Source organism: Accipiter gentilis, chromosome 7 (assembly GCF_929443795.1).
Source record: "Accipiter gentilis chromosome 7, bAccGen1.1, whole genome shotgun sequence".
NCBI classification, from domain to species: domain Eukaryota; kingdom Metazoa; phylum Chordata; class Aves; order Accipitriformes; family Accipitridae; genus Astur; species Astur gentilis.
Window position 1 is genome coordinate 51580 of NC_064886.1, and position 23376 is coordinate 74955.

General features: G+C 47.6%; 1 long non-coding RNA gene across 2 annotated transcripts; it reads right to left on the reverse strand.

Moving 5' to 3' along the window:
* Positions 1–1672: 1672 nt before the first annotated feature.
* LOC126040404 (uncharacterized) lies at positions 1673–22951 on the reverse strand. 2 transcript variants are annotated; one of them, XR_007506643.1, is made up of 3 exons: positions 22898–22951; positions 22392–22408; positions 1673–1797 (listed from the first exon to the last, which is right to left on the reverse strand). It is a non-coding gene; the product is annotated as an uncharacterized LOC126040404 (long non-coding RNA). The 2 variants fall into 2 exon arrangements; XR_007506642.1 differs by lacking the exon at positions 1673–1797 and adding an exon at positions 21440–21539.
* Positions 22952–23376: the final 425 nt, after the last annotated feature.

The following is a 23376-nucleotide window of genomic DNA, read 5'->3' on the forward strand; positions in this document are numbered from 1 at the left end:
GCACCGCGCCCGAGCCCATTTCGGCGCCGCACCGCGCCCGAGCCCATTTCGGCGCCGCACCGCGCCCGAGCCCATTTCGGCGCCGCACCGCGCCCGAGCCCATTTCGGCGCCGCACCGCGCCCGAGCCCATTTCGGCGCCGCACCGCGCCCGAGCCCATTTCGGCGCCGCACCGCGCCCGAGCCCATTTCGGCGCCGCACCGCGCCCGAGCCCATTTCACGGTTCTCTAGCTACAGATCCAATTTCAAAGTTGTGCAATCACTAGAGCCAGGAATGCACCCCCTTTCCATTAACCCAGCAGCAGCTACATTTACCTCAAGGTATCTACAACTCGCCCGTGGATGCCTAATTCCAACAGACACTTTCACTTACTTCAACAGCTAAGTTTACCTATGGGCACTAAACGCCCATGCTTCCCTCTACGCTTCCCTTTGTGTTTGTCATTAGTACTGTGATTCCCACAAGAACACGTAATTAACTCTCTTTTTTTCATTTTATTTTTAGTGCTTCATTTGATCCATTACTCATTCCACAGATTCAGCTATGTCAGTATTTCAATCCAATTCTACAATGTACTTTTTCTACAATACATAGAAAAGACTTATGACCTCACTCGTTAAATGTTTGACACTGTTAGTTCTAGTCCTCTTTTAATCATTATTTTTATGTAAACCCCCAAAAATCTAGCATTACCTGAAGAAATGCCGCTATTCAGTACCTGCAGTTCTCTACGGAGTGGTCTTTTCCACATTCCTCGCTCACATTACATCTGTCACTGCACATCCAGAAGTTTTACTCCCTCAGGTGACATTACCTGCACGATCCCCATTCCCGGGCAGCAAACGAGGGAGCTCTGCTTATCTTGACAGACCGTCCACTTCAACACCTCGACACAAAACCAGAAATTGAAAAATATCTTTACATCACAAACTACAGAGAGCACCCAAATATTTTATAAACCCACCACAGACAAATAGAGTTACACTCACGCACTTCACAACCCTGGCCTACTCCATGCTGGCCATCTAGTCCAACTCCCCCGACCCTTCGACCGCAAAATCCTCAACTGTCTTCCAAAGACCATCCACCAAACAACATATTTCCCTGCGCTGACTGGCAATTACCAGGTTCCAGGGGAGCGCTCCACGGGAATGCCGTTCCCGGGAGCCTTGAAAAAAAATCACCCTGCCAGTGAAAACCCGGGCACGAGCCAAACCCCTGTCCAAACATTGGCAATAAGCATTGCCTCATGGAGCAGCTTGGGCCAGGGAAAAGAAAAATATTGGGGCAGGGGAGGACACACCAAAAACCAACCCAGATCCCAGCTGGGGTTTTTTATTCTAAGTTTTGGGGTTCTTTTTCCTAATTCCCTGAAAAAAATGTCAGCTCTACACCCAACCTGAAAAGAAAAAACCAAAAGACTAAACCACATAACCCTACAAGGTTAGACACATTCACAACACGCCACTCGTTCAGATCACATGCACGCCAGCCCTCACTCTCAACTCATCCATCCTACCACCCACAGGCCTGGAGAGGCTGACACCCCATGCCTGCAGCAGCAGGGGCCTCAAAAATTGCCCTACCTGCAAAAACCCAGACCCCAGCCCAACCTCCTTCCAACCTCCCCACAAACTGCCCATCCGTTACACCAATGTTTCAACACACACCACCATCTGTGCATTTTCAACCCGATACTGAGCTTTCACAGTGCCACATGTCGCAGCCCAACCTCCGTAGCAGCCATGTCACCTAAACGCAAGGTTCCTTCAAGCACCTCTCGTGCCCTGTCATCACCTGCAAAAACAACACACAAAGCTTGTCAACAGACACTTCATCCTTGAGAGAGAAGTCAAGTCCTCCACTGCTCCCCTACCCTGCTTCCCACCTCTTCCAAAAATAACACATACTCACAGCCAGTGTCCTCCATGGCACTTGAAAAAAACAGAGCATCACAAACACAGAGCTCTCCCAAAGTTACCGATCGCTCCAAGACCCATCACGCTGCTACTCAGACCTCAAGGCCTTGACCGTTTATAGAGACTTGCCACAAAGCATCCGCATAAACAAGATGAACACCATTGCCCAGTTCCTGCCTTACTCAATGCTAGTTCACAGTCCAATTGCGATCCCCTCAACTCTTTGCATGCAAAGAGCCCAAAGTCATTAAGCCTTCTACGCTGCCTCTACAATGCCATACAAGATGCACACGAACATAGAGCCATGTAATTCACATGCAAATGTAATGCCATACAAGGCAGTACTCTTACCTTGGTCAAGGCAAAACAACTCAGAGCACTGCCATACCAGTCAAAACAGAACAGGGCCAATGCAAGAGACTCTCACATGACAGTCAATACAAGTACAGACCAAAACAATACAAAACCAATACAGAACCATAGAAGGCAAGGCAGTCTCAGGTGGCAATCCATACAAGTACAGAGCACTGCAATGAAAAACACAATGCAGGGCCAGGCAATATGAGACAGTTGATACAAATACACACCAAAACAACACAAGGCAAAGGCAAATACAGACCAATACAATGCAAGAAAACTGCAAAACACAGCAAAGCAAAGCAGTCTCATAGAGCCACCGGCCGCATCTTCCTTCCGACCCCACTCATGGGCCCACCTCCTTACAGCGCTCTGCTGCCTTCCCCCATCGCTCTGTGGGACGCATCCTGTCCCTCCACATCTGAAAGTAAACCCCACAAACATATTGAACGAGTCACCTGGATGCAGAGCAAGAGCTTCACAACTCCAGAGGTCTTGATTCCATCGACAAAGTCCATCTGGAGTCCAGCTACAGCCTGTCATTTAAAAAAAAACAAAAGCAAAAAACCCCGAAAACAAACCAAACAAAAAACAACAAAAAACCGCACCACTGCCACCCCACACACCCCCCACTGTAGTGTTCAAATATATGGAACTTAGTTACTGGGCCTGAATGTAGCTCATGGTCGCAAGAGCATTCCAGACACCTTTGGAAGGCCCTGAACAGAACAAACAAGAAGATAGAAGAAGAAAGATCCCAATTAGAAAAACACAGGTGCACATTCCACGATAAAGGGAACTTGGCAGAACCGACCTCAATTCAGGGGCTTATCTCGACCGATTGGACTAAGACAAGTTTTGCATGCTCTAACATAGCCAATTATATCCTGTGTGTATGCGTGTGTACAGAGCGAGTATAACTGTATCTTATGTTTATACGCGTGGATAGTATCGATGTAACCAATCACCACTTATGCTTGTGCACGTCGACACCACATGCTTGCGTGCAGCAGCCAATCAAAGCTGCTAAACAACTTAGAGAATTGTATAAGAATGATCAGCTAAGCTCAATAAAGGGGCAACTTTAATCATCATACTGGTGTTCTATCGTCCGGGCCCCGCACGGAGTAACCCTAAACCCTACACCCCACCAACCAAAAAAAACCAGGGCCAAACTTGGAGCCCATCACATGCAAGTCTTAACACCTTAGAGAGTCAAATCCGCTTCACTGCCCCTCAACAACCCCTGCCACACGGCTCCAATCGTCTCCGTGAAACACTACCGGCACGGCTGTCCGCGCAGCCCGCTGATGGCTACTCGAGCCGAGATGACTGTACAACCCTCGCCTAAACGGTCTAGGCACATCAACGTTTCACCCGTAGACTCTTATCGCTGTTCCACCTACCCCTGACTCTACATCCCCGGGCAGAGCAGCTCCAAGCCAAGCACACCGTGTGCAGAACGTCACCACGCGGAACGCTACCAACGAGGTGATTCAAAGAGAGAGAAAACTCTCGGCAAGAAGAATGACCCCCGGACGGGAGGCGCCATCGGGCAAGATGACCTACAGGGCCGCAACCGTGAGGCCAGGAGGCTCCACGGCAGACCCAGAGGAGTCAAACGGAACGGCCCGTTACAAGACAGCACTGTCAAAGCCCAGACGACAGATGCGCCAGAAGCCTGGCGTCGAGACCTAAGGATGTCAGGATGTGGGGAAGAAGTCCCAGTCCGAGAAAACGGACGGCTAGAGAGCAGAGCTGCCAATGCAGCCCGAAAAAATGCTGCCATAGAGCACCGACCGGAACCCACCGAGACCGATCCATGATTTAGAGCTCCGAGCACAAGAAAAGAAGCACCCAATTGGCACCGGGCCGATGAGCAAGAGCATTCGAAACCCTAGGGACAGCACCCGAAGCGCATGCCTCGCTCCTCCGGCGCAAAGCGCGACAAGGACATCGAGACCCAAGGAAGGTCTAGGCGCACAAGACAGACTACACCAACTACACACCACCGCGGACACGGGCTGGAACTGCCCTGCCCGGCACACACGGGTCTCATGCTGAAAAGCAACCCGCCCCCTTCACCTGCGCAAAGGCGACTGCATTGGGACAGCCCTCTCTCCTGCGCTAACTTTAAAACGCCTCCCTGCTATTCCCAGCTTTGTCCCTTCCTCCCAGCCTGGTCCCTCAAATTAGCTTCCAGAGGGCCGAGGGTCCCAATCCATCCTCCACAAAACCACACGGGCTAACTGGGATGTTCCTCAAGGGGACACATTGCTCTTCAACATCTGCAATGAAAAAAACCAACACAAACAAATCAGAACAGGGAGTAAGCATCCCATTGGCCAATGCCAACTACTTTCCCACCTCCACCCTTCTCACAAGTGCCACCGTGTTCGCTTCCCCGCTCATTCCAGAGTCAGACCCTGCAGCCGTAGTCACTCCTGGTAACTAAGGTACCAAGAAACACTAAGTTAGCATGGCACTCGTGAGAAGTCATCAGCCCCATGCTCCTCCTCAGTAATCCACAGCTCACCTCAAACACTCATCCAATTCAAAGATAGCCCACACAGGACCTCCACAACAGAAGGTAAACGCTGAACCGAGCAGCCCCATAATACTTTGGTATTCAACACCGACCCGGCCGACGACCGCCTCACCTTCTCGGACCGCTCACCGGCACGCAGCTTTTCGGGAGACCTTAGAGCAGACTTCATGGTACATAAAGGGTGCCTATAAGAAACCTGCAGAGGGACTTTTTACGAGGGTGTACAGCCATAGGACAAGGCGGTAATGGCTTTAGTCCTAAAGAGGGTACATTTCGTTTAGGCGTTAGGAAGACGTTTCTCACTAGGGGTGGCCAGGCACTGGAACGCGTTGCCCAGAGAACCTGCGGATGCTCCCTCCCTGGAAGCAGTCAAGGCCAAGTCAGATGGGGCTTTCAGCAACCTGGTCTCGCGGACGGCGTCCCTGGCGGGGGTTGGAACTAGAGGATCTTTATGGTGCCTCCCAACCCAAACCATTCTACAATACTATGACATTCAAATCCAACTGCAAAACTCCTCTGAGATGGGCTGGTGAACCCTCCTCCCTTTCCCCAGCAGTCCCAAAACTTAAGAAACCCCTTTTCTTCTCCTCAACTGTCAGGAAAGGAACCCCACTGCTTCCTGACACCTCCTGCCCTCAATTTGGACCCCTGAACCCCCTTCAGTGGCTAGTCCTCAGGAGCCGCTCTTCGGAGCCACGTCCCAAATTCTGGGGGCTCCTCCCAACCTACAGCTCCCCAGAGACACCTAACTCTGCTCCATGCCCACAAAATAAAGTCAAGTCCCAAGGCTTGTAATCTACGAGGGGCCTGCCACCAGCTGCAAAGATTCTAAGGACAATGTGGCATTCTGTGGGCAATGAGGAAAGGCACCCCAAACCCTGAAGGGCACTGTGCCTCACAGCCCTTCTGCTTTCTTCAGAACTACTAAAACTCCATATACAATTACATACAAGATGCTCACCCTAACCCCTGCTAAACAATGTCACCATCATTCCCCTTAAGAGAGATAACAACTTACACAGCAGAACTGTTAAAAACCCAGCGTTCCTTCTTCAATAAAGTTGGGAATTGCAGGAAAACACAATGCATGAAGAATAAAATAAAAAACCCACAAACACCAACAAAAAAAACCCAAACAATGCATACTATTAAACTATCTTTCTACCCCTGAACTGATGCAGAGACTGACACTAGGCCTAGTAGATGTAGAAATAGAACGTATGTTTAGACTCAGTGTATTGCTAAATAAAAGACTCAGGAATTTGTTGGAAGGTTAACAACTGCCTCCGTAAGTTGATTTACGTAGGCAAGCCAAGGACATAAAGCACAAGATTCCTGTGTCTGTAATATAAGACAAAATAACATGCCCTCTTTGAGGAGGTATTCTGTTTGATAAGAAAATATGTTCTGTCTCTTGTGATGACTGAGCCAAAAGCTAGGTGATAAGCAGAGAAGTTTTTTGTGGGGCCCAGAAGGGGATCGTACTGTGCAAACTCATACAACAAAGTTCAAACAGTGGACAAGTGAGGAAGACAATGGAAGACCACCAGAGGACTCCAGAAGACCACCGAAGACCTTCAACACGCATGCATAAAGGACATTTACACATGCTAATGACTTCTTGGGAAAAAATCAATGAATATGTGTATTATTTCTCAGAAATTTTAGGAATATGTATGCAAGGCATGTATTTAACCTATACAATTAGTCCCAGCCAGGAAGCACGTTTGGAGGAGCGATCCCCTGTGCTTCCAGCACTGCAATAAAGAATACTTAACTCCATCACCGAATGCTCATTTCGAGAAACAGAACGTTCAAAACAAAATTACTGACCTGAAAAAAAAAAAGGGGGAAAAAAAAAAAAGGCTGCATACAAGTGTGTCATGGTTTCAGCCCAGCCGGTAACAAAGGACCACTCAGCCAATCGCTCACTCCTCCTGCCCCCCCTCCGGTGGGATAGGGAGGAGACAGAAGAGAGAAAAGGAAAAAAAAATGGAACCTCGAGGGCTGAGATAAAGGCAGTTTACTGGGACAACACAAAACAAAATTGCAACAACAACAACGGTACTAACAAAAGAGTAAACAAGAAGAGTGATGCACAGTGCAACTGCTCACCACCCAGAACCCGACGCTCCACCACTTCCCCCACCGAAAGTCGAGCGCTCCCCGGGCCTGCTCCCCATTTATATACTGAGAATGATGTCACATGGTATGGAATACCTCCTTGGCTAGTTCAGGTCAGCTGCCCCAGCTATGCCCCACACATCCCAGGTTCCTGTAAAAATTAACTCTATCCCAGCTGAACCCAGGACAAAGTGCCCTTGGGTCTCCCACACATGCTGCTGAACCTTGACTGGTCCTCAAGCTCTTACCTCAGGCAGACACCTCTTCCCAAAGGGCTGAGCCAGCTCAAAAGCTGCAAAGCACTCAAGGAAGAGCTGAGCACCAACACCAGAGAAACCCAGGAGCACAATGAGCTCCCCCAGCAGAGGCTGTGGCTCAAATAGCCTGAGTCCCCGCCCACCACCCTTAGCACAATCACCTGGGGAAGGGCAAATCACCAACAGTTATAGGGTCAGCTGGAGGAGCAGCAGCACTGTTCTCACCTGCCTTAAATTTACAGCAAATGAGACCCTGAACAGAGAAAGTAACCCCCCCAGGAAGTGACAGTACTTGCTCCTGTGCTACAGCTACACCTATTGCATCAGCAATGGGACCAGGTAGGGAATTCAAATTAATTTGTCTGGGGTGTAGACAGAAAACCATAGATGCCCTTCCAAACTAGGTAAGAAACTAGCTCATTAAATGCAATGACATTGTTGTTACCAAAATTGATGTGCTTCAGTTTCCTATAAAAAAAACCAAAACACTCTGGGGTTATGCTTCATTTCTAGCAAGGCTGTGCATACCACCTTACTTCTACCAGAACTACCTTCTGGATAGGAATGAATCAAAAAGCAGAATTCCATCCCTTAAGAATTCCATCTCCAAAATATCTCTGGTTGCAAAACAAATTCTTTACTGTGAATAGCCAATGATGCAGAGTCCCCCTGAGCATGTCTCCAGCTGACTCCCTTAACAGAGGTACAAGAGCCCCAAAGCACAAAAGACACCACAAAAACCCATGGAAATACACGGGGGGGGGGGGACCAGGCAGCAACCATGCCCTACAAGGACAGGGCAGGGGGGCAACAACAGCCCCTGCAGTCATGCAGGAAAGGATCAGCTGAAGCCATAGCCCCGCACTTTGGGGTGGCAGCAGCCACAAATGACACCAAGAAAACATGGAACTTCAGGGATACAAAGCAGGTGGGGGGAAGGGGGCAACACCTCCACCAATCAGCATGGGAAAAAACTCACAGGGAAGGTGGGTTAGATGGATAATTTGCAGTGGTAAGATACATGCACAGGCTGGGGGGGGTCATGCATGAGGTTTATCTTCACCAGGGGCTCCACCTAGGTAATCCACAGCAGGTAAACTCACCTGGGATCATCTGCAACAGCAATTCCACTCTGGGGGAACCTCCTAACTTACAGCTTCCCAGAGACTCTGAGCTCTGCTACATGCCCACAAAGTAAAGTCAAGTCCCAAGGCTTGTAATCTACAAGGGGCCTGCCACAAGCTGCAAAGATTCTAGGGACAACTTGGCATTCTGTGGGCAATGAGGAAAGGCATCCCAAACCCTGAAGGGCACTGTGCCTCACAGCTCTTCTGCTTTCTTCAGAAATACTAATACTCCATACACAAATACATACAGGACATTCACCCTAACCCCTGCTAAACAATGTCACCATCGGTCTCATTAAGAGAGATATCATCAACTTACACAGCATACAGCAGAACTGGTGAAAAAAACAAGGCTCCATTTTCCAATAAAGTTGGAAATTCCAGGGAAACACAATACATGAAGAATTAAAAGAAAAAACCAAACAAAAACAAACAAGGCATACTATTAAACAGTCTTTCTACCCCTGAACACTCAAAACAAAACTCCTGACCTGAAAAAAAGAAAAGGGGGAAAAAAAAGCTGCACACAAGTGTTACTTTCCACCACACATGCTGCAGAACCTTGATTGGTCCTGAAGCTCTTACCTCAGGCAGACACCCCTTCCCAAAGGGCTGAGCCAGCTCAAAAGCTGCAAAGCACTCAAGGAAGAGCTGAGCACCAACACCAGAGAAACCCAGGAGCACAATGAGCTCCCTCAGCAGAGGCTGTGGCTCAAATACCCCTGAGCCCCCGCCCACCACCCTTAGCACAATCACCTGGGAAAGGGGAAGGGCAAGCCACCAGAAGATATAAAGTCAACTGGAGGAGGAGCAGCAGCACTGTTTTCACCTGCATTAAATTTACAGCAAGCGAGACCCTGAACAGAGAAAGCAACACTTACTGGCAACTACAATACCTGCTCCTCTACTACAGCTACAACTACTGCATCGTCAATGTGACCAGGTAAGGAGTTAATTCTAATTTTTCTGAGATGTAGACAGAAAAAGACATGTGTGTCTTTAAACTAGGTAGGAAATTAGCTCGTTAAATGCAATAACAATGTAGTTATTAAAATCACATCGGTCAACGGCGAGGCCAGCAGACGCAATGGTAAATTGGCAGCTAAGCACTAGATTGAGGCAGACCGGGAGGTTCCTGAGGTCCAGGAGCCCCGGGGAAGAGCAGAGGGACCGTGCAGAGCAGGCAGCTCTCACGAGACAGGCTGCCGCGGCGTGGGCATTGCCAGGGGCAACTGTGGGAGATTTAAATGGCCCTGAGGAGCACAGGAAGCAGGGCGTGGTGCGTCAGAAAGGTGTGCCGCGGTGCAGCAGTTTGCGTGGCAGTTCGTGAGGGCAGGGCGCAGCCCCCCCCCCCCCCCCCCCCCCCCCAGCTCAAGCAGGCTACTGAAGCGGTGGGCATCGTCCTCAGGAGATGACCCCAGTATCGCTGCCACTGAGGTGAAAGCCATCGCTAGGAAAAATGTGGTGACGCAGACTGAGCTCCCATGTAAACGTGCAGCTGTCCGGGTATCTGGCTGCGGGGAGTGCCCGAGTCTATCACTGATGCTGGAGGGCAGCGGGGACACCTCTTGTGTGAGATGTGACCAGGTAGAAGATCTGCTCAGCCTGGTGGCAGAGCTGAAGGAGGAAGTGGAAAGGTTGAGGAGTATCAGGGAGTGTGAGAGGGAGATAGATTGGTGGACCCACACCCTACCATCCCTGGGGCAGAGGCAGCAGATGGAGGCTCCGCGAGAAGCGGAGGTTCCCCTGCCCCATCGCCACCGGGCAGGAGGGGACCTAAGAGATGCAGGGGAATGGATACAGGTCCCTGCTCGGCGAGTCCCCTCCCGGTCTCCCTCACCTTCCCAGTTGCCCCTACGGAACAGGAACGTGGCTCTGGAACTTGAGGACCAGGTCAATGAAGATCAGGGTGTAGGTGAAGCCCTATCCAGAGAGGTGCCCAGGCTCAGTCGGGCAGCCCCACGCGTTCCCAAAGCCCCCGAAAAAAAGAAAAAGGAGGGTAATTGTCATAGGCGAGTCCCTTCTGAGGGGGACAGAGGGCCCAATATGCAGTCCTGACCCATCCCACAGGTTGAGGAGGAGAGGGAAGGCCGATAAGGCAGATATTGTGCTGAGAGTCTGTAACAGACCGCCTGACCAGGTTGAAGAGACGGATGAATCATTCTACAAGCGGCTGGCAGGGCACTGGGGCGATTAGTGGAAGGAGCACAGGTACTGTTTTCCTCAATCCCTTAGTGGCAGGGAAATATACTGAAAGGAACAGGAAACCACACCTGGTGATGACGTGGCTCAGAGGCTGGTGCCATCGGTGGCGTTTGGGGTTTTTTGATCACGGGGAGGTTTACACGGCACCGGGCTTGCTAGTGACAGATGGTATCCGGCTATCTCAAAGGGGTAAAAGAATCCTCGCTCGTGAGATGGTGGGCCTCATAGAGAGGGCTTTAAACTAGGGTTGAAGGGGGTAAGTGTTGAGGAATGGTTAATGGAAGAGGGTCACAAGTCTGCAGAGGCATTGTGCAAGCAAGAAGACTTCTGCTGAGACAAGACAGTGGCGAAAGTAAGGAACTTTGTGAAGAGAAGTTGTGGTTGAATAAATGTAAAAATAAGTAGCCTGTAACCGCAAGTACGTACAGTATGTGAGTGTAACTTTTTTATCATGTAACCAATAAGAGAATGAGTAGTAGGCATATGTTATAGAAATCATATAAAAGAACCCTGTTAGAAATAAACATTGAAGATGCTTGCAGGATCTCATATTGAGTGTTCTGTGTCTTCCCTGCTCGAAACTCTCTGCAAGTGGTGCCCAAACAGGGACCGACAGGGACTTACACTTTCCCTGTGGAAACCAGTGGAGAGGAGCAGATCGACGGAAAAGTCCTGCCGTGCAGCCAGCAGGAGCCTTTGCACATGTGATAATGCAGATGGAAATGGGTCCCGAGAAATGTCTGGAGTCCATGCGTTTGGCTCGGGAAGGCCTGTCAAACATAAGGGAAGCTCCAGCCGCTCCATCGTATATGTCAATCAAACAGGGAACCCAAGAGCCTTTGTGGATAGGCTCACAGCAGCCTTGAATAAGGCAAATATGCCTCCGGCTCTAAAAGCTGCACTGTTGCGACAATGTGCTTTGGAAAACGGTAACGCTGCCACCAGAGCTGTATTGGTTACTTTGCCAGCTGATGCATCAATTGAACTAATGTTAGAACGTATGAACAAGGTCCCTGTAGGTCCACAAGCAATGTTAGTGGAATCATTAGAGAAACTAGGGGAAAAGTTAACTGAAGGTCAACAACAGCAACAGCAAGCCTTTGCAGCCACCCTTGCACCTTTAAAACCAGCAGGGGGCAATAGAGGCTTTAATGACAGTAGGGGTGGAAAGTTTAAGTGTTATAGATGTGGAAAGCTAGGTCACAAGAGACAACAGTGTAGGGAGCCAGGAGTTTGGTGCCAGAACTGCCGGCAAGACACCCACAGTACCACTGCGTGCCGTCGATCGGGAAACGGGATGTCGAGCGCTAGGGGTCGCAGCACGAGGACACCAATCGCGGCTCCGGTATCATTGAGGGACAACCTTACGCCAGCTCCAGAGCCACATCTCAACTCACCCCAGCGGGACAACCATCTCCAGCAACGCTTGGCAGCCTCGGATTGGACTTGGCAACAGCAGTAGATGTTACACTTATTGACCCTAAACCACAAAAGATTGCTACAGGAATATGCGGAAAAATAATTATAAGTGGTGAGAGACAAGGGGCATTGCTGTTGGGACGTTCATCAAGTGGAATAAAAAGAATATTTGTGCTGCCTGGAGTAATAGACAGTGACTTTGAAGGTGAAATCTATATTGTAGCACAAACTTTGTTTCCTCCAATTGTTATACCGAAGGGAAGCAAGATAGCACAGTTGGTGCCATTGTTACAATTAACCAAGGGAATGACAACTGGAAATCAGCAAAATAGAGGTGATAGAGGATTCGGCTCGACAGGAGGATTAGTGATGTTATCCATGCCTCTCACAGAAAGACCAATAACAACAGTCACTCTGGAAAATAAAGGGGAGAGAGTTATTTTACAAGCCTTGTTGGACACCAAAACTGATATTTCTATCGTCGGTGAACATTTTTGGCCAGAATCGTGGCCAACAAGGACTGTTGCTGGAGGTGTGGAAGGAGTTGGGGGAACAGCTAGTGTTCAACAAAGTCAGGATAGAATTGTAGTTTATCTAGATGGACAAAGAACCAATGCCACAATTACTGTAATGCCCTTCCCTCATGGAGTTTCAGCCTTGATGGGATGAGATATTCTTCTCCAGTTAGGAGTAAGATTGACAACTGAGTCGCCTTTTAAGGAGCGGTTACCGATTGGACTTTCCCGATTCCTTTAGTTTGGACAAATGATGAACCTGTCTGGGTCGAACAGTGGCCGCCAAGGAAGGAAAGTCTGGAACAAGCAGAAATATTGGTAGATGAACAATTAGCTTTGGGACATATTAAACCTTCAACTAGCCCGTGGAATACACCCATTTTTGTTATCAAGAAAAAATCGGGCAAATATCAGCTATTACATGATCTCAGAGCAGTCAATGAACAGATGCAAGCCATGGGAGCGCTTCAACCGGGAATGCCTAGCCCAGCTATGTTACCGATAGGCTGGCATTTATTAATTATTGACTTAAAAGACTGTGTTTTCACCATCTTTTTACATCCCAGAGATACTGAACGCTTTGCTTTTACGTTACCATCGGTTAATCGAGCTGGCTCAGCTCGCAGATTTGAATGGATTGTACTTCCACAAGGCATGAAAAACAGTCCTACTTTATGTCAACTTTTTGTGGACAATGCCCTGAGAGAAATCCGATCAACCTGGGACAAGACGATAATATATCACTATATGGATGATATTTTGTTGGCCCAACAACAACCATTTTCTGCAAACCAGGAACAATATCTTGAAGAGACATTATATAAGTATGGTTTGAAAATTGCAACAGAAAAGATACAATGTCAACCAGTGTAGAAATATTTGGGATGGCTTATTACAGACTCCCAGGTACGGTCACAAAACCTAGAAATACAGACTGATGTCAAGACTTTGAACGATGCACAAAAGCTGCCAGGAGACTTACAGTGGCTGAGACCAATAGTGGGAATTACCAATGAGGAGTTAGAAGTTTTACGACCTTTGTTAAAGGGAACTGATCCGTCCTTACCCGTGAAATTATCAAGTCTGCAAGAAGAGACAATAAAAAACATCTCCACTGTCATTACATCTCGTATGGTGGACCGCTTTGATCCAGATTTACCTGTCGATCTCGCTATCTTACACTCCAAGAATCGGTTCATAGGTACATTAACCTGATGTAAAAAGAAAAAGGGGGAGCCTCGGGTTTTAGAGTGGCTCTTTACGTCTTTGCGACCAAAAAAGACGATACGACAAAAAGATGAAAATTTGGCAGAGTTAATTCGTAAAGGTAGAATGCGATTGTTACAGATTTTGGGTAAAGAACCGGGAACAATTTATCTCCCAATTCGGCGAGAAGATTTGGACTGGTGGTTACAACATGTGGAAATGTTGCAATTGAGTTTATTGACCCAGGGTGTGTCTATCAGTTTAAGCCCTTTAAAAAGTCCAGTGCTAAAACGGATGTCTGGAACAGGATGGATTGAAAAACCAAAGAGAAGTGAAGCTCCTATTAAGAATGCATTAACTGTTTATACAGATGCGGGTAGAAAATCGCAGACAGCAGCTGTCACCTGGGAAGTGAATGGACAGTGGAGTCATCAGATAATTGCAGCAGAAAAAGGAGATTCGCTGCAATTGTTAGAATTGTCAGCAGTCGTATGGACTTTTGTTAAGTGGATAAATGAACCAATTAATGTTGTTTCTGATTCGTTATATGTGGCTGGAATAGTATACTGAATAGAAGGAGCAAGGATAAAAGAGGTTAACAATCCTAGATTGTTTGAGTTATTACGGCAACTTCAATCTGCCGTACATCAACGGTCAGAACCATATTGCGTGATTCATATTAGAAGTCATAAATGGTCAGAAGGTTTGGGTGAAGGTAATCAGAAGGCTGATCAATTGGTATCTTTGACTGTACCTCTAAGTGAGTTTGTGAAAGCTCGTGAGGCACGTTAAGCCTTTCGCCAAAATGCCAAGGGACTGTTCAAACAATTCAGAATTACCATAGATGAGGCTAAAGGTATTGTACGAAGCTGTCCAAAATGCAGCCGTTTTGGTCCAGGTTTGGGAATAGGAGTAAATCCCAGGGGTCTTGGTCCGAATGAACTATGGCAAATGGATGTAACCCATGTAAATGGATTTGGGCGTTTAAAATATGTTCATGTAACCATTGATACTTACAGTAAATATATATGGGCAACAGCTCAGGCTGGAGAAAAGGCACTCCATGTAGTTAGACATCTTACTACATGTTTTGCTGTTATGGGGGTGCCTCAAGAGATTAAGACTGATAATGGTCCAGCATATATCAGCACAAAAGTTCAAAAGTTTGTGCAAATGTGGAGGGTGAAACATGTAACAGGTATACCACAGTCACCCGCTGGTCAAGCTATTATAGAAAGAACACATCAAGTATTAAAACAATATTTAGTAAAGAATGATGATACTGTGGATATACAAGAACGTCTAGCTCGTACATTGTTTACTTTAAATCATCTTTGTATTCTGGGGCAAGATCAGCCTGCAGCCTGGGTTCATGATATAAAGCCAAAACCAAAGTCTGCTGAGTCACCAAAAATTAGGGTTAAATATAGAGATTTGAAAACTGGGATTTGGCAAGAACCAGCTGAAGTTGTTTATCAGGGAAGAGGTCACATGCGTGTACTTACCCCAACAGGGTTACAATGGATTCCGTCCAGATGGACTAGACCAGCTGTAAACGATGTTTCTACTGAGACGCCTGGTTTGTAAATAGAACTATAGACTGTTTAATCATTACTAACAATTTTGAACCTTCGCTTGCTTTATAACAGAAAATGGATAGAATTATAACTGGGATGAAGATTTTAATCACATTGTCTGTTATCTTAGGAAAGGGATTGGGAAACCTTCACAAGATTGATCTTCGACAGAATATGTGGATTACTTGGGCTAATGAGACAGGACAGGATTCATTTTGTCCATCATTAGCTACCCCATCTGATCCGTTTCGTACGTGCTTAATTGGGGTCCCTTTAAAAAACATGAGAGGATTTGGACCTTGGACGACAGCCAAAGTTTATGATGATCTAAATCAAGCAAAGACTGATTTCTGTACCATTCGGCCTGGATTAACCACAAACAATTGGTGTGACACATTAAATATCTCCATAAATCCTTTGGGAGCCCAAACACATAGCATTATTAAGAAATTGAATGTTACTGGTATAGAGCCTCAGGAACTTAATATTTTGGGATCTGTACCTGGAGATTATTGTTTAACTTTTGGGGATTATCAAGGTAAAGATTTAGTTAAAATTAAGAACTTTAAACCTGAAAAGCCAAGAAATGATAGTATCTGGATTACCCCTAAATCTTTTTGGTACTATAACATTACTGGTTATTGTAATAGTTGGAATTGGCCCGTAACCGGGTATGGCAAAGTGAAAAAAGGCAAAAATGTTACCACCAGGACTATTTCTTATTTGTGGGGATCGTGCTTGGCCAGCTATACCTACAAAAGCACAAGGAGGACCGTGTTATCTTGGCAAATTAAAGTTGTTTGCCCCCAGCATTCATCAATAGTTGAATATGAGTAATATAAGTCACAAATCTAAACGTGCTAGATGTGATACATATCAATTGGGACCTGAATGTAAAGATAATGTGGAATTGTGGGAACGCCCGACTGTTATTTTAGCATCTCTTTTTACACCCCAAGCTGCCTCTGCCAAAGCACTAACCCAATTAAAACGGCTAGCTTGTTGGACAGGAATACAAATTAATATTACCTCCAGAATAGTAGATGAACTCATCGCTGATGTCGATGGTATACGGCATACCTTATTGCAAAATCGAGCTGCCATTGATTTTTTTGTTGTTAGCACACGGACACGGTTGTGAAGAGTTTGAAGGAATGTGTTGTATGAATCTTTCTGATCACTCTGAATCTATTCATAAGAAACTTTCCCAATTGCAAGATAACATGAAAAAGCTTACTGTTGTTATAAATCCTGTTGATGACTGACTTGAAAATGGGGAATTACAGGTTGGTTAAAAACCTTGATGAAGGTAGGCATTCGGTTTTTTGTTATTATCATTATTGTACTTGTTATTATTTGTCGTACTTTTTTTTGTGTGAAGAAGGGTCTAGAATCAGTTGTGAATCCAGTTTGGATTGTTCAACAAAAAGAAAAAGGGGGAATTGTTGAGGAATGCTAAATGGAACAGGGTCACAAGTCTGCAGAGGCGTTGTGCAAGCAAGAAGATTTCTGCTTCGACAAGACAGTGGTGAAAGCAAGGAACTTTGTGAAGAGAACTTGTGGTTGAAGAAATGTAAAAATAAGTAGCCTGTAACCGTAAGTATGTGCAGTATGTGAGTGTAACTTTTTTATCATGTAACCAATAAGAGAATGAGTAGTAGGCATATGTTATAGAAATCATATAAAAGAACCCTGTTAGAAATAAAGATTGAAGACGCTTGCAGGATCTCATATTGAGTGTTCTGTGTCTTCCCTGCTCGAAACTCTCCGCAGGTAAGGGATAAGACTAGGTGCACCAGAGATGAGCCTGGGGGCAGCGTGTACCGATGTTAGGGGTGGATTCGATAGGCCAGCTCGAATGCATCTATGCCAACGCACACAGCATGGGTGATAAACGGGAGGAGCTGGAAGCCATCACGCGGCAGGATACATATGACTTAGTCCCCATCACGGAAACACGGTGGGACGCCTCCCGTGAGCGGAGTGCTGCAACAGATGGCTATGAGCTCTTCAGAAGGGATAGGCAAGGTAGAAGAGGTGGCGGGGTGGCTGTCTGTTAGGCAGGGTTTGGACAGTACAGAGCTACCCGAGTGCGATGACAAGACGGAGTGCTTATGGGTGAGGATGAGAGGGAAGGCCGATAAGGCAGATATTGTGCTGGGAGTCTGTTATAGACCGCCCGACCGGGTCAAAGTGACGGATGAATCATTCTACAAGCGGCTAGCAGTAGTCTTAGAATCACGTGCCCTTGTTCTCGTGGTGGACTTCAAGTGTCCAGACGTCTGCTGGAAATATGCCACAGCTGAGAATAAACAGTCTAGGAGGTTCCTGGAGCGTGTGGAAGTTAACTTCCCGACACAGGCGGTAGGTGAGCCGACCAGGGGAGGAGCCTTGCTAGATCTATTGTTTACAAACAGGGAAGGACTGGTGGGAGGTGTGATGGTCACAGGCCATCTTGGGCTTAGCGACCGTGAAATGACAGAATTCTCAATTCTTGGTGAGGCAAGGAAGGGGGTTAGCAAAACCAGCGCTCTGGACTTGCGGAGGGCAAACTTTGGCCTCGTTGAGGCACTGGTTGAGAGAGTCCCTTGGGAGACGGTCCTGAAGGGCAAAGGGATCCAGGAGGGATGGACGTTCTTTAAGAAGGAAATCTTAACAGCTCGGGACCAGGCTATTCCCCCGTGCCGCAAGTCGAATCGCCGAGGAAAACGACCGGCCTGGCTGAACGGGGAGCTTTTGCTAGGAGTCAGGAAACAAAAGGAGAGTTTATCATCTCTGGAAGAAAGGGCGGGCAACCTGGGAGGAGTGCAGGGATCCTGTTAGGTCATAGAGAAAGGAAATTAGAAAGACAAAAGCTCAGCTAGAAGGAAATCTGTCTGCTGTCATAAGAGACGACAAAAAATGTTTTTACAAATACATTAACGGTCAAAAGAATCCCAAGGAGCATATCTATCCTTTAAGGGATACAGAAGGGAACGTTGCCACCAGAGATGAGGAAAAGGCTGAGATAGTTAGTGCCTTCTTTGCCTTAGTCTTTAAGAGGGAGACCAGTTGTACTCAGGGTACTCTGCCTCCTGAGCTGGAAGGTGAGGATGAAGAGCAGAATATATCTCCCCCCCCCTTTAATCCGGGAGGAAATAGTTAGTGACCTATTACACTATCCAGATGCTCACAAATCCATGGGACCAGATGGAATCCATCCAAGAGGGCAGGGGGAACTGGCAGAGGTGCTTCCCAAGCTGCTCTCTGTCATCTATTGGTGATCCTGGTCAACGGGAGAGGTCCCAGAGGACTGGAGGCTTGCCGGTGTGATGCCCATTTACAAGAAGGGTCAGAGGGAGGATCTGGGGAACTACGGGCCTGTCAGCCTGACCTCGGTACCAGGGAAGATTATGGAACAGTTTACCTAGAGCGCTCATGTGGCAAGTCTGGGACAAGCAGGGGATTGGGCCTGGTCAGCGTGGGTTTACAAAAGACAGGTTCTGCTTGACCAATCCGATCTCCTTCTATGACCAGGTGACCCACCTAGTGGATGAGGGAAAGGCTGTGGATGTTACCTACCTTGACTGCAGCAAGGCTTTTGATACCATCTCTCGTGGCATACTCCTCGAGAAGCTGTCGTCTCCTATCTTAGACAAGCGTACTCTTTGCTGGGTGAAAAACTGGCTGGATTTGATTCCATTCTAGGGAGCAGAACAGAGATGTAGCAAGAAAGGAAAAAAAGGAAGGGAGGGAGAACAAAGGGAGAAAGACACAAAGACTGGAAGAAGGACAAAGGGAAAAAATAGCAATAGGCTGCAGGAGAGAGATGGAGGAACTCAAAAAAGACACAGGGAGCATGACAGAATGAGAGTGAGAAACAAGGGACAGAGCAGGACAGCACTGGAGGAAAAAACTGTGAGCGAGACATGGAGGAAGAGAGAAAAGAGAAGGGACAGCTAGCTCAAGAGGGGGATACAGTTAGAAAGGATGGAAGAGGGAATGGAACAGAGAAATACAGAAAAGATAGCAAGAGGAAGCAGGGCAGAGATACAGCAATAGAAGAAAAAAGGGACAGGGATCTGGACAGATGGAGAAAAAACCAGGAGGAACAGATACAACATAACATGATGGGACAGGAAGTAACACAGAGCAACAGATGAGAATAATGACAAGAGATAGAGACTATGAAAAGCACAGGAGGTTGGAGGGAGAGAGAGAGAAGACATGAATAAAAAGAGTAGGGAGCACAACAAACGGTCAGGGAAAGAGAAAAACAGGAAAGACAACAGGGACAGTGAAATACAGAATAAACACACACACCCATATTATCCACTTACCAAGCCCATTTCAGAGTTACACAGTACCCCAGCCCCTTTAAGAAAAATAACACCGAGCCCATTTCGGCGCCGCACCGCGCCCGAGCCCATTTCGGCGCCGCACCGCGCCCGAGCCCATTTCGGCGCCGCACCGCGCCCGAGCCCATTTCGGCGCCGCACCGCGCCCGAGCCCATTTCGGCGCCGCACCGCGCCCGAGCCCATTTCGGCGCCGCACCGCGCCCGAGCCCATTTCGGCGCCGCACCGCGCCCGAGCCCATTTCGGCGCCGCACCGCGCCCGAGCCCATTTCGGCGCCGCACCGCGCCCGAGCCCATTTCGGCGCCGCACCGCGCCCGAGCCCATTTCGGCGCCGCACCGCGCCCGAGCCCATTTCACATTTATTGAGCTACAGCTCCAATTTCAAAGTTGTGCAATCACTAGAGTCAGGAATGCACTCCCTCCATTAACCCAGCAGCAGCTACATTTACCTCAAGGTATCTACAACTCGCCCTTGGCTGCCTAATTCCAACAGACACTTTCACTCACTTCAACAGCTAAGTTTACCTATGGGCACATGCTTCGCTCCGTGCTTGCCTTTGTGATTGCCATTAGTACAGTATTCCCACAAGGACACATAATTACCTGTCTTTCTTTCGTTTTGTTCTTAGTGCTTCATTTGGTCCATTACTCATTCCACATACTTTCAGCTATGTCAATATTTAACGTCCAATTCTACAACCTTCTTTTTCTACAATATATAGAAAAGACTTTACGGCCTCACTCGTCAAATATTTGACACTATTAGTTCTAGTCGTCTTTTAATCCTTATTTTTACAAATACATGTAAACTCCAGAAAATTAGCATTACCTGAAGAAGAAATGCCACTATTTAGTACCTGCAGTGCTCTACGGAGCGGTCTTTTCCACATTCCTTGCTCCCATTACATCTGTCGCTGCACATCCAGAAGCTTTACTCCCTGAGGTGACATTACCTGCACGATCCCTGTTCCCGGGCAGCAAACGAGTGAGCTCCGATCATCTTGACAGACCATCCACTTCCACACCTCGACACAAAACCAGAAATTGAAACATATCATTACATCACAAACTACAAAGAGCAACCAAATATTTTACAAACCCACCACAGACAAATAGACTTACACTCACGCACTTCACAACCCTGGCCTACTCCATGCTGGCCATCTAGTCCAACTCCCCCCACCCTTCGCCCACAAAATCCTCAACTGTCTTCCAAAGACCATCCACTGAACAACATATTTCCCTGTGCTGACTGGCAATTACCAGGTTCCAGGGGAGCGCTCCACGGGAATGCCGTTCCCGGGAACCTTGAAAAAAATCACCCTGCCTTTGAAAACCCAGGCACGAGCCAAAGCCCTGTCCAAACACTGGCAATAAACATTGCCTCATGGAGCAGCTGGGGCCAGGGAAAAGAAAAAAAATGGGGCACGGGAGGACACACCAAAAACCAACCCAGATCCCAGCTAGGCTTTTTTATTCTATGTTTTGGGTTTTTTTTCCTAATTCCCTGAAAAAACATCTCAACTCTACATCCAACCTGAAAGGGAAAAAAAACCAAAAACTCTAAACCACATAACCCTACAAGGTTAGACACATTCACAACACACCACTCGTTCAGACAACACGCACGCCAGCCCGCACTCTCACCTCATCTATCCTACCGCCCACAGGCCTGGAGAGGCCGTCACCCCGTGCCTGCAGCAGCAGGGGCCTCAAAAATGGCCCTACCTGCAAAAACCCGGGCCCCAGCCCAACCTCCTTCCAACCTCCCCACAAACTGCCCTTCCGTTACACCAATGTTTCAACACGCACCATCATCTCCACCATCCACTCATGTTCAACCCGATACTGAGCTTTCACAGTACCACGTGTCACAGTCCAACCTCCGTAGCAGCCATGTCACCTAAACGCAAGGTTCCTTCAAGCACCTCTCGTGCCCTGTCATCACCTGCAAAAACAACACACAAAGCTTGTCAACAGACACTTCATCCTTGAGAGAGAAGTCAAGTCCTCCACCGCTCCCCTACCCTGCTTCCCACCTATTCCAAAAATAACACATCCTTACAGCCAGTGTCCTCCATGGCACTTGAAAAAAAAACAGAGCATCACAAACACAGAGCTCTCCCAAAGTTACCGATCGCTCCAAGACCCATCACGCTGCTACTCAGACCTCAAGGCCTTGACCAGTTCTAGAGACCTGCCACAAAGCATCCGCATAAACAAGACGAACACGATTGCCCAGTTCCTGCCTTACTCAATGCTGGTTCACAGCCCAATTGCGATCCCCTCAACTCTTTGCATGCAAAGAGCCCAAAGTCATTAAACCTTCTACGCTGCCTCTACAATGCCATACAGGACACACACGAACGTAGAGCCATGTAATTCACATGCAAATGTAATGCCATACAAGGCAGTACTCTTACCTCGGTCAAGGCAAAACAACTCAGAGCACTGCCATACCAGTCAAAACGGAACAGGGCCAATGCAAGAGACTCTCGCGTGACAGTCAATACAAGTACAGACCACAACAATACAAAACCAATACAGAACCATAGAAGGCAAGGCAGTCTCAGGTGGCAATCCATACAAGTACAGAGCACTGCAATACAAAACACAATGCAGGGCCAGGCAATGCGAGATAGTCTCACATGACAGTCAATACAAATACACAACAAAACAACACAAGGCAAAGGCAAATACAGACCAATACAATGCAAGAAAACTGCAAAACACAGCAAAGCAAAGCAGTCTCATAGAGCCACCGGACCCATCTTCCTTCAGAGTCCACTCACGGACCCACCTCCTTACAGCGCTCTGCTGCCTTCCCCCATCACTCTGTGGGACGCATCTTGTCCCTCCACATCTGGAAAAAAAACCCCCCACAAACATATTGAACGAGTCACCTGGATGCAGAGCAAGAGCTTCACAACTCCAGAGGTCTTGATTCCATCTACAAAGTCCATCTGGAGTCCAGCTACAGCCTATCATTGAAAAACAAACAAAAAAAACCAAAAACCCAACAAACAAACAACAAACACCCCCGCCCCCCCCCCCCACTGTAGGGTTCAATTATATGGAACTTAGTTGCTGGGCCTGAAAGTAGCTCATGGTCGCAAGAGCGTTCCAGACACCTTTGCAGGCCCTGAACAGAACAAACAAGAAGGTAGAAGAAGAAAGATCCCTATTAGAAAAACACAGGTGCACATTCCGCGATAAAGGGACTTGGCACAACCGACCTCAATTCAGGGGCTTATCTCGACCGATTGGACTAAGACAAGTTTTGCATGCTCTAACATCGCCAGTTACATCCTGTGTGTATGTGCGTGTACAGAGCGAGTATAACTAACTGTATCTTAGGTTTATATGCGTGGACAGTATCGATGTAACCAATCACCGCTTACGCTTGTGCGTGTGGACACCACATGCTTGTGTGCAGCAGCCAATCAAAGCTTCTAAACAACTTAGAGAATTGTATAAGAATGATCAGCTAAGCTCAATAAAGGGGCGACTTTAATCATCATACTGTTGTTCTATCATCCGGGTCCCACACGGAGTAACCCTAAACCCTACACCCTACCAACCAAAAAAAAAAAAAAAACCAGGGCCAAACTTGGAGCCCATCACGTGCAAGTCTTAACACCTTAGAGAGTCAAATCCGCTTCACTGCCCCTCAACAGCCCCTGCCACATGGCTCCAATCGTCTCCATGAAACACCATCGGCACGGCTGTCCGCACAGCCTGCTGATGGCTACTCGAGCCCAGATGACTGTACAACCCTCACCTAA